Below are 15386 nucleotides of genomic sequence, written 5' to 3'. Positions count from 1 at the left end.
CCCACATTTAAGAGTCTCTTATGTTTTGTCTCCCTCCCTGTTTTTATATTATTTTTGTTTCCCTTCCCTTGTGTTCATCTGTTTGGTATCTTAAAGTCCTCATATGAGTGAAATTATATGATATTTGTCTGTCTCTGAGTAATTTCACTTAGCATAATACCCTCTAGTTCCATCCACATAGTTGCAAATGGCAAGATTTCATTCTTTTTGATTGCTGAGTAATACTCCATTGTGTGTATATATACATATAAATATATATACATATATATACACACATGTATACACATATATATGTGTGTATGTGTGTGTGTGTATAGATACATCTATATCTATATCTATATCTATATCTATATCTATATCTATATCTATATCTATATCTACCACTTCTTTATCCATTCATCCATTGATGGACATTTGGGCTCTTTCCATACTTTGGCTATTGTTGATAGTGCCGCTATAAACATTGGGGTGCATGTGCCCCTTCAAAACAGCATACCTGTATCCCTTGGATAAATACCTAGTAGTGCAATTGCTGGGTTGTAGGGTAGTTCTATTTTTAATTTTTTGAGGAAGTTCCATACTGTTTTCTTTTTTTTAATGTAAAATTTATTGTCAAATTAGTTTCCATACAACACCCAGCGCTCATCCCAACAGGTGCCTTCCTCAATGCCCATCACCCACCCACCCCTCCTTCCCACCCCCCATCAACCCTCAGTTTATTCTCAGTTTTTAAGAGTCTCTTATGGTTTGGTTCTCTCCCTCTCTAACTTTTTTTTTTCCTTCCTCTCCCCCATGGTCTTCTGTTAAGTTTGTCAGGATCCACATAAGAGTGAAAACATATGGTATCTGTCTTTCTCCGTATGACTTATTTCACTTAGCATAATACTCTCCAGTTCCATCCACATTGCTACAAAAGGCCATATTTCATTCTTTCTCATTGCCAAGTAGTATTCCACATACTGTTTTCCAGAGTGGCTGCACCAGCTTGCATTCCCACCAACAATGCAAAAGAGATCCTCTTTCTCCACATCCTCGCCAACATCCATTGTTGCCAGAGTTGTTAATGTTAGCCATTCTGACAGGTGTGAGGTGGTATTTCATTGTGGTTTTGATTTGTATTTCCCTGATGATAAGTGATGTTGAGCATTTTTTTCATGTATCAGTTGGCCATATGGATGTCTTCTTTGGAGAAGTGTCTATTCATGTCCTTTCCCCATTCCTTCAGCCTGTAGATTTTTCACCTCTTTGGTAAGATTTATTCCTAGGTATTTTATGGGTTTTGGTGACCATACAGCTGTATGTTAATGATCATTTCCCCATTTGCAAATCTTTTTTTAAAAATATTTTTTTTAGTGTTTATTTTTGAAAGGGAGCGAGTGAGCAGGTGAGGGGCAGAGAGAGAGGGAGACAGAATACCAAGCAGGCTCTGCGCTGTCACACAGAGCCCTATGTAGGGCTCAAACTCATGATCTGAGCTGAAACCAAGAGTCAGAAGCTTAACTAAGCCATCCAGGTGCTTCCCCACTTGCCAACTTCTTACCTTCTTTCCATGGTCAGAATAAATGCTACCTTCTCTCTGGAGTCCCTTGAGCTTCCCCAGCTGTCTGTGATGGCTCATTTCTGCCCACTTCTATGGCTCATGGCCCCACTTTTTGGAGCCTAGTTCTTCAGTGTTTGTGCTTGGAGTCTACTTTTTGGTTGGAGGAGGACTTTCCTGTGAACCTACTCTGGAAACTGTCAAAGCAGGCCCTTAGAAGTTCTATTTGTCTGAAGTCCCCAGTCCGGTTGGGGAAAATGGTGCAAAAAACCCTGGAATATCAGGTCATGGGGACACAAGCAGGCCAAAGTCTGTCTCTGGAACTGGGACATGCTGTGGCCTCCCCTGAGGCACTAGCTTCCTGGTTCCTTGTCCTGAATCCCTTATTCTTGGGAGGCAAGGAGTGAGGTATTTGTGTAAGAGTCAGGCCTTGGAATGTGTCCCAAGTTCTCTGGCACCAGGTGCCCTGTTTGGAGGCCTAATAAAAAGCTATGAAGAGTGGTGGAGAAAGCCTCTTCTCCTCTTACACATCCTCTGCCCACACACTATTTAGTATCTAGCTTTTATAAAAAAATCTTTTAAGTTATAGGAGTGCTTGGCTGGCTCATTCAGTAGAGCATGTGACTCTTGATCTTGAGGTTGTGAGTTCAAGCCCCACACTGGATATAGAAATTACTTTAAAAATTAAAAAAAAAACCAAAAACACTTTTTATGGGGCATCTGGATGGCTCAGTCGTTTAAGTGTCCAACTTCGGCTCAGGTCTTGATCTTATGGTTTGTGAATTCGAACCTTGAGTATGGCTCTGTGCGGACAGCTCAGAGCCTGGAGCCTGCTTCAGATTCTGTGTTGTGTCTCCCTCTCTCTGCCCCTCCCCCACTTGCTCTCTCTCTCTCTCAAAAATAAATGAACACTAACACATTTTTAATCTTTTATGTCACGACTAATTATATTTTGCTCAAAAATATAATTTTGATGACCACACATTATTCTCATTAACCATAATTTAATCATTCCCCATTGTTCAAAATTTAGATTATTTTTAGCTTGTACTACTATATGTAATGCCACCTGGTAAATGATCTAAAAGGAATAATTAGAATGCAGTCCCCATATTTTGAGACTTCAACTAAGAGGAAAATCTCATTTTCCACAGTTTTCCCCACCTTCTTTTTTTATTCTGCTTTGGAAAGGCAATCACTGTTGCCAGCATCTGAATAATATTTATCTTTATTATTATTATCTACACTTGTAGATAGCTTTACAGTTCACAAACACATTCTCATACATTATCTAATCTAAACACAACTATAAAATAGGTTATTATCCCCATTTTACATTTGGGTAAATTGAAGCTTAAAGAAGGTATATGACATGTTCAACATGACACAATTACTTAAACTTTTTTTTTTATTTGAGAGAGAGCACGGACACATGAGCAGTGGAGAGAGGCAGAGAGAGAGAGAGAGAGAGAGAGAGAGAGAGAGAGAAAGAATTCCAAGCAGGCTCCACCTTCAGCACGGAGCTCGACTCAGGGCTCGATTCCACAACCCTGGGATCATGACCTAAGCTGAAAACAAGAGTTGGATGCTCAATGGACTGAGCCACCAGGTCCCACCCAAGGTAACGCATGAGAAGTTATCTGGTGTCAGAGCTGGGACTTGGGCACAGGTCTGGGACTCCCAAAACCGTATCCTCCACCATGTACAAAGTCACATGCTAGAAGTCACGGGAAAGAGGTGGATGGTGGCAGAAGGAGAGGTACGGAACAACTCTACAAGTTAGAGTGGTCAGTGCCATCAGTGGAATACAAATACATTGCTACAGCTTGTAAGGACAAAGCGTTTCTTCTCATTGGGGACCACTGCTGAAAGTTTTTCAAGAAAAACAATGACTAAAATTCAGGTCTTCAAGGATAAGCAGGATCTGTATATTCAGAATAAGGAGGGCTTTCCAGAGGCACAGTGAAAGGGAAAGGAAAGTGTGGCTGGTTGAGAAAAGGCCAGCACAGGGAGTAAGAGATGCGGGAAGAATGGAATTGTAGCCTCACAGAGGCTAGAGCCACAAGGCCTTGGAGATCATCTGTAAGGAAACAGAGACTTAGAGCAATCCGCTGAAGGAGGTACCAAGCAAGAAAGGGCAGGGTCCTGATTTTACCCTGGCCTCTGGTCACCAGGACCAGTGTTCCTTGCATACAATAAACTTTATAAACCTCCTGAAACTAAGGGTCCATTTCCTTGGACTAATATTTGCTGTGGAGTATGGGATCAATAACCAATGGGAAGATGAGAGATCAACATCAGATCAGAAGGCTACTGCAGTGGCTTGGCAAGGTGACAAATGAAGCCCAAAGAAGGTGGAGTCAGAGGAACAAAGAGGTGGGACTGGAGAAGTAAATATTGCAAAGGTTGCACCATTAGCGCTGGTACCTGATCAAATACGGGAGGCAACACAGAAGAAGGGACTAGACATAGGTTTTCAGCTCCTGAGAGAAAGCAGCTTCAGTGGTGTGAGAAGGGCAGAAGAGCAGGAGTGGTAAGAAGTTGGTGAGGAGCCAGAGAGAGCAGGTAGACTTCCAAGAAGTTGTGCACCATTGCAGAGCATCTGCACCCATGCTTCAGCTGTTTGTGAAATATCTATCTCATATATATATATATATATATATATATATATATATATGCAAAATATATATATTTTGGGAAAATACACAAGTGATGTCACTCGTGGCCTGGAGGGTAAGGGTAAAATAGGTGGTTCGTAGGCAAGGGTCAGCTGTCTCTCCTTTTTATATTACACTTTTAGATTATGAACCATGGGCACATAATATTGAATAGCAAACTAATTCGAAAAAGTCTTTCAAGTTGTGTAGTAAATGTTAGGAAAGAAATAGGGCAATAACAGAAGGGAGTGGCAAGTTCTCCTTAAAGCACCTTCAGAAGATGAAACTGAAAATGTGAGGGGGAGGGGTTAGGTGGAACAAGGCCCGGAGTGGGAGGAGAGAGGCCCAGGGCCCAGAGGAAGCTCTTGCAACAACGGAGGAGAAAGGGCCTTCTGTGGTGGCGGGTGGAAAATGGTGAGGAGGCGGCGAGGAAAATGGAGAGGGCGCTGCCAGGATTCCATCTCGGCCGAAAGCAGGCGTTGATGTAGTGATATTTACACTCGTCGGACATGCAAAATGCTATGCAGAATGCTCGTGGGCCTGAAAAGAACGAGTTCTCAGACCTTACTGGTGTAAATGGGAATTGTTCCGGCGTCGGGGGCGGAATATTCCAGGCAGCCACGTTTATGGTGGTAAACACAGTAAACAAAGGACATGAACAACATAATTATTAGATGAGCTGAGGCGCCTTCACGCCGTGCATCAATATTCAGCCATTAGTAGGGTAAACCCGGACAGGACTTCGGGTTTCCAAGGTGTGCTAGAAAAGCAAGATGCCAGTGTAGTATGCTATGCGATGCCATCTTAGAAAACAAAAGGAAACACCGTGACAGAGAGAGAGAGAGAGAGAGAGAGAGAGAGAGAGAGAGAGAGAGAGTGTGTGTGTGTGTGTGTGTGTGTGTGTGTGTGTGTGTGTGTGCGCGCGCGCGCGCGCGCCCCCCCCGTAGTTTTACGTGAGCATGGGGGTAAATACTCTGGCCAAAATTGGGATGGCGGAAGCAGAAGGAGAGAGGGGGAAAATCCTTAACACTTGCAGAGTAAAACGAGCAAGTACAAAATAAAAAACAAAAAAGCTACGTAGGGCGCCAGGGTCGCAGGTAAAGACCGTGAGGCAGGGCTGATACAGGCGCAGGCCAAACGGCACCGGACCAGGGGCACCTCCGGCTTCTCCGCCGGTGGCTATACTTCCAGGTCCGAGGATGTCCGCTCGGCGCGCGTACCTCGGTGCGAGATTCCCCCGAGCTCTTTGTTAACGGAGGGTGGGGAGAAAGCGGGGCAGGCGCCTAGTGCACGGGCAGCGGCGGCTTGGGGGGTGGGGCGGGGACGGCCCAACGAGTTGCTTGCCTCGCTGCCCTTCCCCCACCGCCCGGCAGCAGCCCCTGCCGGCTGCCCAGGTCTCGTCCCGCTTCACGGCCGGCGCTCCCCGGCCCGGGCAGCTCCGCACGCCTCGCCGCCTGCTGGGCTGCTGATGCCCTCCATCCACACAAAGACGCGTGCGCCCGGGCGGGGAGCGCAGGGGCTGGCACGCACCACCCGCGGGCCTTCTGTCTGCATCCCCTCTCCCGGCCGCCGCCGGCGCACTCCCACGGCCCCCACTCCCTCGTCTCTCGCCTGAGCCGCCATTTGCTCCTCGCCTCCCCGACTCAGCTACGGGTAATCTCAGATCTACTTTCCGTCTCTTCGTAGGTATCTCATGGAATTTAAATCCTACAGTATTTATACTTTGTTATCAGGTTTATTTTGCTTAGCATGTTTACAGGGTTTGTCCATGTTGTAATATGTGACCATTTTTTTTTTACATTGTACATAAAATGTACATAACAAAATTTATCATTGCAACCAAATTTAAGTGTACAGTTCAGTAGCACTAAGTACATTCACATGGTTGTGCAACCATGGCCACTATCGATCTCCAGAATGTTCCCAACATCCAACTGAAACTGTGTACCCATTAAACAATAATCCCCCCAACCCCTGGCAACCACCATTCTACTTTCTATTAATTTGGGGACATTCACCTTTGTATTTGCAAAGGGACAAAGCCACGCACTGGAGACTATCCAGATGCGGATAACAAGTTAGTAAAGCCTGGTTGTATGAAAAAGAGTGGCGGGAACTGAGAACGTTCAAGAAAGAGGTCCTAGGACGCCTAGGTGGTTCAATCGGTCAGTTAAGCATTGGACTCAATCTCTGCTCAGGTCATGATCTCACTGTTAGTTCCAGCCTCACACTGGGCTCTGCACTGACAGTGTGGAGCCTGCTTGGGACTCTCTCTCCCCTGCTTTCTGCCCCTCCCCTGCTCTCTCTAAATAAATGAATAACTTAAAAAAGAAAGTGAGGTCCTGGGATTATTTTAGTTCATGTAAACAAAACAAAACTAGAGGTTTTAGTTTAACAAATAGAAAGGCCAATACTATGATAACTGGGAAAGACTCAAGGGACCATGAAGACTGCCTTCACCCTCCTAAAGAACAACTGTATAGGAAAGTGGAACTGTCCTGTGGTTCATATTTAAAATTTTCTAGTAGCAGGCACCTGGGTGGCTCAGTCAGTTGAGTGTCCAACTTAAGCTCACAGTTCATGAGTTAGAGCCCCATATCAGGCTCACTGCTATCAGCATGGAGCCCACTTGAGATCCTCTGTTTCCGCCTCTCTCTGCCGCTCCCTCGCTCTCACTCTCAAAAATAAAAAAATAGTAATAAAAAAATAAAATATTCTGGTAGCCACATTAAAAAAATAAAAAGAGGGGCACATTGGTGTCTCGGTTGAGTGTGGGACTCTTGATTTTGGCTCACATCATGATCTCAGGGTCATGGGATCAAGCCCCACTGAGCATGGAGCCTGCTTGGGTTTCTGTCTCTCCCTCTGCCCCTCTTCCCCACTGGCCCAATTGCTCTAAAATAAAAAATAAATTAGTTAATTAAAAATAAAAAGAAACACTAAAATTCTTAACTTAGCACAATGTATCCAATATATTATTGTTTCAACATATAATCAACTTTAATAAGATATCTCCCATTCTTTTTTTCATACTTGGTCTTTTTTTTTTTTTTTAATGTTTATTTATTATTTTTGAGAGAGAGAGCAGGAGAGGGGCAGAGAGAGAGGAAGACACAGAATCCAAAGCAGGCTCCAGACTTTGTGCTGTCAGCAGAGCCCAATGTGGGGCTCAAACTCACAAACCATGAGATCATGACCTGAGTGGAAGTCGGATGCTTAACTGACTGAGCCACCCAGATGCCCTTCATACTTGGTCTTTCAAATCAGGTTAGCCACACTTCAAGCGCTCAACAGCCATTTATGGCTACTATATTGGACAGTGCAGGGTTGGAACCTGGGACATAGGTGTCAGACAGGTTTAGGATCAAGATCCATATTCCATTCCTTACTAGGCTGTGTGATTGGATAAATTACTTACCCTCTCTTATCTGTTTCTTCACTTACAAAGTGGAACTGACAAAGCCCCCCTCTGTAGGCTAATTGTGAGGACTAATGGTATGTGAATCATTTAGTACATGCTCACTAAGTGTTGATAATTATTAGTGGTAAATAAGGTGATTATTAATTTGAAATAATGAGATTTCAGTATTACTGTTAGTATGACCTCATTCACTTCCATTAGATGTTATGGCTTGGAGACATTCCAGGGGCACAAAGTTAAAAGACAATGGACAAGGGGCGCCTGGGTGGCTCAGTCGGTTGGGCGACCGACTTCGGCTCAGGTCATGATCTTGCGGTCCGTGAGTTCGAGCCCCACGTCGGGCTCTGTGCTGACAGCTCAGAGCCTGGAGCCTGTTTCAGATTCTGTGTCTTCCTCTCTCTCTGACCTTCCCCCATTCATGCTCTGTCTGTCTCTGTCTCTAAAGTGAATGAATGTTAAAAAAAAAAAAAAAAAAAAAAAAGACAATGGACAAATTGGGAAAACCTATTTGCAACACATATAACAAACATTATTTTTAATATGTAGGAAGTGCTTGCAAATAAATAAGAAAATGGGGAATATGAATGGGAAATTCAAAAAAGGAGACAAACATCTAAAGTGATTTTTTTTGGGGGGGCGCCTGGGTGGCTCAGTCAGTTGGGCGACCGACTCCAGCTCAGGTTATGATCTCGCAGTCAGTGAGTTCGAGCCCCATGTTGGGCTCTGTGCTGACAGCTCAGAGCCTGGAGCCTGCTTTGGATTCTGGGTCTCCCTCTCTCTCTGTTCCTCCCCCACCCACACTGTGTTTCTCTCTGTCTCTCAAAAATTAATAAATGTTAAAATTAAAAAAAAAAAATAAAGTGATTTTTTTTAACAAAGACCCATTTGATGTAAGTTCAATTCTCCTAGGAACTGAATAAAAATAAACACATGAGACCATTGTTGAGTAATAAATTGCCAACAACCATAATTTTGCAGCACCTAATATTGAAGAAAGTGTGAAGAGATCAAATTTCTTTTCAAATCAAGATTTTCTGAAGTTTTGATAGTCAGATCTGATTCCAGATTATCAGGATAAACAAGCTGAGTTCTTGCTTCAAAGGGTGGGGGGTGGGGTACTACCCAGACAGCCTATTCTGCCCACCTTTTTCCTATTCCAAATGAAGCTGGACAGCCAACACATACCTAGCAAGTTTGAGTTTTCTGCCTTATCACATGTGCAGTCACTTCACATTTGCTTTGCTAATAGTCCTTCAAAACTAGTGTTGACATTTCTCAAGGCTTGAAATAGTCCCAACATTGTTCCAAATTTGGGCAGGGCTAACTTACATTCTTACTTAAGCCATAATACCCCCAGAATATTCTTAGACTTCTGGCTAACTCCTTTGGGAATGCCTTATCTGCCAGCAGGGTCAGCTACGTAATTTGTGGGGCTCAGTGTGAAATCAAAGTGTGGGGCCTCTTTTTTCATAAAAGGGAAAAGGCTGTTTACGTTCTGCAGTTGCTCTCTCAGTCTCTCATGGTGTTTTTTATTTGCTATTTATTGTTGTGCTCTTAGGTATTGGGGACACTTGAAGGACAAGTGCAGACCCTCTGAGGTGCTGGGTGCCACTGCCCTGCCCTGAGACAGCATCCATATCCCAGTCTGGGAAAACTTGACCCAGTGGGCTTGGGGGGTAGGGACTAATCAGACTCGTCTAAGTCTTTCGTGTTCTGTTCCCTGCATTGTGCTGTACAGTGGTGCCTTGAGACAAAAGATGCCTCACAGTACAGGCCATCTCAAAGGGAGGGAGGGTTAGAGGGTAAGAGGAAACTGAGAGAAAAAAACACATTGGTTAGGAGATCAAAATACTAACGCTGCACGTATATCAGTGTCTGAGAGCTGGGTTAATGAGTCAGCCCCTGGAGAACTGATCCACTCTTTGTGTGTTAATAAATCAGGTCTTGAACCAGGCAAGGCTGAGGGCCAGACTAAGCTCTGAGGTGAATTGACACCAGGGGGATCTTTGTGGGTGGCCAGCCAGTCTTACCACAGTGACCCCATTCTGTCTCCCTGCATGTACTTCTAGAAAGTTCCTCGAACTGTTCAGGGGCTTGAATGGGAGAGAGGATGTGGTTAGTTATAGGCTAGAGGTGGGGTCTCACCCTTTTTCCCTCCCTTCCTTTAAACTCTTACTACATCACAAATGGCCTCTCTTCAGGGGTACTTCCAGGCCTCTGCCTTAGAGGGTAAGCCTACAGCCTTCTGAACATTTGGAAAAGGATACTTACATATGAAGCCAGTGCTAAGAATGCCTTCAGTTAAAGTTTAGGGGCCAACCTGCTGCATTCCACGTAAAGCCAGATTCTACACATGGGTTTCCCCTTCCTCCCCCACTCACTGGAAATCCAGCATTAAAAGAAACCAACACAGGTCCCGCACTTTAGTCAGACAAAGGATGAGAAATGGTTCTTTCCTGACTCAGAGGGAAGGGCTCAGCACCCAAACACTGGTAACTACATGAGCCAAAAGAGGAGGGCTGGAGTGGGGCAGGAAAGCACCAGGCTGGCTCATCTGGTGTCCTCTCCAACAGCAGCCACCTCAGTGTCTTTAGTCAAGACAACTTTCCCACTCTTATCACTTAGGAAAGTTAAAGGGTTTTAGAAATGGGATAAAGACCCCCCCCCCAAAAAAAAGAAAGGAAAAAGAAATGGGATAAAGACCAAATATATACTTCTTATTATAAATCACAATTGCAAGGGCGCCTGGGTGTCTTAGTTGATTAAGTGTCTGGCTCTTGATTACAGCTCAGGTCATGATCTCATGGTTGGTGGGACCAAACCCCACGTGGGGCTCCGTGCTGATAGTGAGGAGCCTGCTTGGGATTCTCTCTCTCCCTCTCTCTCTACCCCTCCCCTGCTTGTGCACACACTCTCTCAAAATAAATAAATAAACATTAAATATAAAAAATATACATAAATAAGTCACAATGGTAAAGATGTCAATTTTTCCCTGTGGTAAACTGAAAAATGTTCCCCCCAAAAGATATCCATGTCTCCATCTGTGGGATGTGTAAATGTTACCTTATTTGGAAAAAAGGTCCTTGCAGAAGTGATTAAATTAAGGATTTTTAAATGAGGGAACGATCCTGGATTATCTGAGTGAGCCTAAATGCCATCAAAGGCACACTTATAACAGAGAGGCAGAGGATCTGACACTCAGAGAAGAGGGGATAATGTGACTATGGAAACCGGAGCAATGCAAAGAGATCAAAAGTTAGCAGTTTTGAGTGGTAAAACCATACATAGGTAATTTATATTTTTCTTTTTAATTACCTGGTCTTTTTAAAACAAACATGCACTGATTCTAAAAAGATGTACTTAAATGTATATGATTGCTCTCTGTTTCAATAGGAGCAACCAAAATGTCTTCTTTTTCAAGAACATGTTTTAGTATGCCTAGTTGCAAGGTACGTTGTTTTCACCGAGCACCTACTATCTCTTAAGTTCATTGTATATTATATTATTCAATCTTTCACAGCGATGTTATGGGACAGGTAATAAAAATATAAAATAATTCCCATTTTACAGATGAGGCAATGAAGCCCAAAGTCAATCATCTATTAACATCAGGACTAGGATTTGAAAGCACATTGGCCTTTTTTTTTTTTTTTTAATTTTTTAAATGTTTATTTGAGAGAGAGAGAGAGAGAGAGAGAGAGAGAGAGAGAGAGATCCCAAGCAGGCTCCTCACTGTAAGCATGGAGCCCCATGTAGGGCTCGATCCCACCAACAATGAGATCATAACCTGAGCTGATATCAAGAGGTGGACACTTAACCAACTGAGCCACCCAGGAGCCCCAGAAAGCACATCTGTCTTTAAGGTCCATGCCCTAATTTGTAATTTTTAAATAACCTAAATGTCCCTCAGTGGGAACCAATTAAATTACAGCATATCCATACACTGTAAAACTCTATAGCCATAAAAATAAAAATGACAATGCTCTCTCCATATTGATAAGGACATGTTTCGAAAATACAGTGTTAAGTGGGCAGAAAAAACCAACAAAGTGCAGAAGGTGTGTATAACATGGTACCATTAAAGTTAAAATGCAATAAAGAGTATATTTTTGTTTCAGCTTGTATATACATGAAAACAACATTAGAAGGATAAACAAAAACCTAAATACAGGGTTATCTATTTGGGGTGGGAGAAATGGGCAGATGGGGCATAGGAACATGACAGATACTCTTCACTCTATACCTTTATATATATATATATTTTTAGTTTTGAGTCATGGAGTCAAATTACCTATTCAAAAGTAAACATATAAACCTTTTAAAAGCAAAATATAATCAAACATAGCTCTTTTGTTTTTCTACTCTTTTCTACTCTTCCACACACCTCAGACATCCGTGGAGGGCAGTGTGCATCCCCTTTTCAATGAGACTCCTCTAGTGGTGCTGACAACAGCATCAGCACACAGACCAGGAGAGAATGCCTTGCTAGCAAGCAGTGCCAGACCAACCACACTCTTTCCTTATCCCTGACTTAGAAAAATAAAACCAATAGGCAAATACACTAGTCAGCATTTCTGAAGCCAGCTGTTAACCAATCCTCTTCTTGCCCTTTACTCTCTTTTCTTCCTTTTTCCAGAAAAACCTGGAAAGCTCTGCAGAACTTTGCAAAATGCTTTAGTAGTGCTGGCTGCCTTGTTGTTTTCCTTCTCTCCTTTGGCCTGTGTCATCCTTGCAGGCAAGGACCGCAGTCTGACTTCCTGCCAGCTCACCCTGCTGGGTTCATCTCAGTGCCTTTAAAAAAAAAAAAAAAAAAAAAAAAAAAACCTGCATTTTCCTAAACCTACAAACCTCAAATTAGAGGTCATTTTGTACAACTCTCCACCCAGAGTAGAACATTCCAGTTGTAAAATTTAGCAGAGTAAATATATTTGGTTTTAAAACACAATCGCTTGGTTTCACTTTGCCTAACCAATCAAGTCGAGTGACAGCTCTCATAAAATATCTGCTCTTGCTAAGGATCCCACAGGGCAGGTCTATTTGTGTGTGAAGTCTAACAGTGCAGAGAGCCCCAGTAAATTTCCATTTAGTAATTCAGTGACTGTTAATCGACACCTAATGTGTATCCATGGCTGTCTGAGGCCCTGTGCTGGGGATAGAAACAAACATGAGACTCAGTTCTTGCCACCGATCTCTAATAACCCTGTTAGGACACCATCAGCTCATAGATGTGTTGGGACTCACTAGTTTTGTTCTTTAAAGCCATTTGCAAGGTATCAACTATATCACTGAGTTATGGACATTTTCGTGGTTAGCTGTTGTCAGAAATATGATTTATATGAACAGTTTTCTCCTTTTTTAGGGTATTGGGGAAATACCTTTTCTATTGCAAAGATCACAACCAGAGGTTGAACTCTAGGTAATGTAATCCATATAAGACTCACTAACCTTTTCAGGGTGTTAATTTAGTCATAACAGTGTCATAGCTTTCAGTTTCCAGCTTTCATTAGCTGGAATTCTTTCGCTAATGTGCAGGAAATTTGAGATGTATGTATGCCAGATGTGTTCAATGAAAGGTTCTGCTTAAATCAGATGTGAGTCTAAAAGCAAGCCATTCCCAGCGATGCTAAGCTTGGCAGGGATTCAGGTGTCTAGAACCATACCACATACATCCCCTGAGCGTGCTGGGCCAGAACACTACCATCCAGCGTTGCTAAATTCACTAGGACTCAGAGCAGAAGGCCCCATGGAGACTGCATACCCACTCCTTATTACACATGTACAGAATCACCAGGAGTGACACCACGAGATTCATTCTGTATTGGGTTATTCTCAGAGGAAAACCCCAACCAGGTTGAGGATAATGAGCACCATACACTGTAAAAAGCATCAAGAAGCTATGTGGCTTCCACATATCCACACAGAACACATCAGCAGGAAGAAGGAGCATTATATTACCAGGTTTCCTGTCAGGACATCCTGGCTCAAAACACAGTTTTGTCACTGAAAAACATAAGATAACCGGCAGATGTGAAACTGCAAGATTGTATCCTTGAGGCTCTCAGAAATCTGTCAGCTTAAAAGGAGAGCTCAGGGGTGCCTGAGTGGCTCAGTCAGTTGGGTGACTGACTTCAGCTCAGGTCATGATCTCACAGCTCATGAATTCGAGCCCTGCATCAGGCTCTGTGCTGACAGCTCAGAGCCTGGAGACTGCTTCAGATTTTGTGTCTCCCTCTCTTTCTGCCCCTCCCCTGCTTATTCTCTCTCTCAAAAATAAACAAAAAGAAAAAAAAAAAAAAGGAGAGCTCAAAAGCAGGTATGAAGATCACTCATTCCAATTACTGAGAGGTAGTTTGTTTTTGTTTTTATTTCCAGGCAAGAGGAGCATGGGAATATGGAGACATGAACTGATTCAAGGAATCTGGCCTGGGGAAGGCCTCATGCACAGATTCTGAGCAGATAGTGTCTTGTCTTAAAGAGCCTTGGACCAAATTTACTACCAGCCTTATCCCGACCCCATTTCCCCAGCTTCAAAGAGAATATAGGTGACCACAGACTCCGAAGTCTTGCAGGTTGGTGCAGAGTTTTGAGAACCTGTTGTACATCTCTCACCCTTGTTCCAATGGGTACTATTTGTTAACACTAGAACTCACACTGTCCCGCATTTGATCTTTCCTTCCTCAACCACAAACTTCTACTTCCTTCTACTATTGTCTTCAGAATGCCAATATTTTGTGTCCCAGTTTCATCTTGGGCACCAAGGAGTAGGATGAACTTTATAGTTCTGAAATTCTAGGTTCAGAAAATAGTGCTGTGGAGCACAAGGTGGGTGGGTTTCACTGTCACTCATGCCTGCACCTGTGAACAGGGAACCTCCTGAGGAAACACATATGGTCTCATCATATTCCACAGCCACCCAGCCACATCTCTCAAGGCCTGACTTCCTTTCGTCCCCACGTCCCACCCTCTGGGCAGAAGTAGCTGAGAAGGTGCTTCTCCAGCTCTTTCCTCTTCCCTGCTTAGCTCTATTATAGTTCACTAGGCCAACACTTTTCTTAGAACCATAGTGTTTCTATTTAGGGGTCTGGGGAGCAATTCCATTTCCCTCTATCATCTCACCTGGATTTTCTGGCTTTCAGAAGAAAATACTCCACTCAGAGATCTTGACTTATTTCTTCCCAAGCAGTGAGTCATATTCACAGACAAACCTTATCTCCTGGGCCACAACCTGGTTGGCTCCCAACTCACAGAATATGATCAAAGACTGTGTGTCTTTGTATCTATATTAACTTGCACATAATTCATTTAAACTTTGGAGAAAAACGCCTCATCATATCCTCCTACCTCCCCACCACTTGTTTTAATTTTCTCCACAGCTCATCCGACATACTATAACCATCCTTCCTCCCTCCCTCCTTCCCTTTCTTCTTTCCTTCCTTCCTTTCATACTCTTTTTCTCTCTCTCCTCATTGGCCTATAAACTTTTTGAAGGTAGGGCTTTTGTTTGTTTTGTTCATTTCTGTATCCATAGGACCCAGCTCAATGCCTGGCACAGGGTACTCAATAAATGTTGAATAAACAAACTGTTGAATGAATAGTTGCTTATCCTTACTTTTCTCTGGGTCCTACCACTCCCTCTTCTGCCACAACAATGTTTTTACCTTGGCTTAACAGCTAAGGGATCATATGACTATATATGTTACATCAGCTCTGGAGGGGAGTGTACTTCTCCACCTCTGACATCTCCATCTGCTGAAACCACATTCACCTGGCA

The 15386-nt window shown here is 43.3% G+C and overlaps 1 long non-coding RNA gene across 1 annotated transcript; it reads left to right on the top strand.

Moving 5' to 3' along the window:
- The first annotated feature begins 4656 nt into the window (after positions 1-4656).
- LOC131484959 (uncharacterized) lies at positions 4657-15207 on the top strand. Its single transcript, XR_009248524.1, has 2 exons — positions 4657-5876; positions 13988-15207. It is a non-coding gene; the product is annotated as an uncharacterized LOC131484959 (long non-coding RNA).
- Positions 15208-15386: the final 179 nt, after the last annotated feature.

Source organism: Neofelis nebulosa, chromosome 9, assembly GCF_028018385.1.
Source record: "Neofelis nebulosa isolate mNeoNeb1 chromosome 9, mNeoNeb1.pri, whole genome shotgun sequence".
In the NCBI taxonomy this organism is placed as follows: domain Eukaryota; kingdom Metazoa; phylum Chordata; class Mammalia; order Carnivora; family Felidae; genus Neofelis; species Neofelis nebulosa.
The sequence above is the reverse complement of the archived record's forward strand: the minus strand, read 5'-3'. Positions and strand labels throughout refer to the sequence as shown.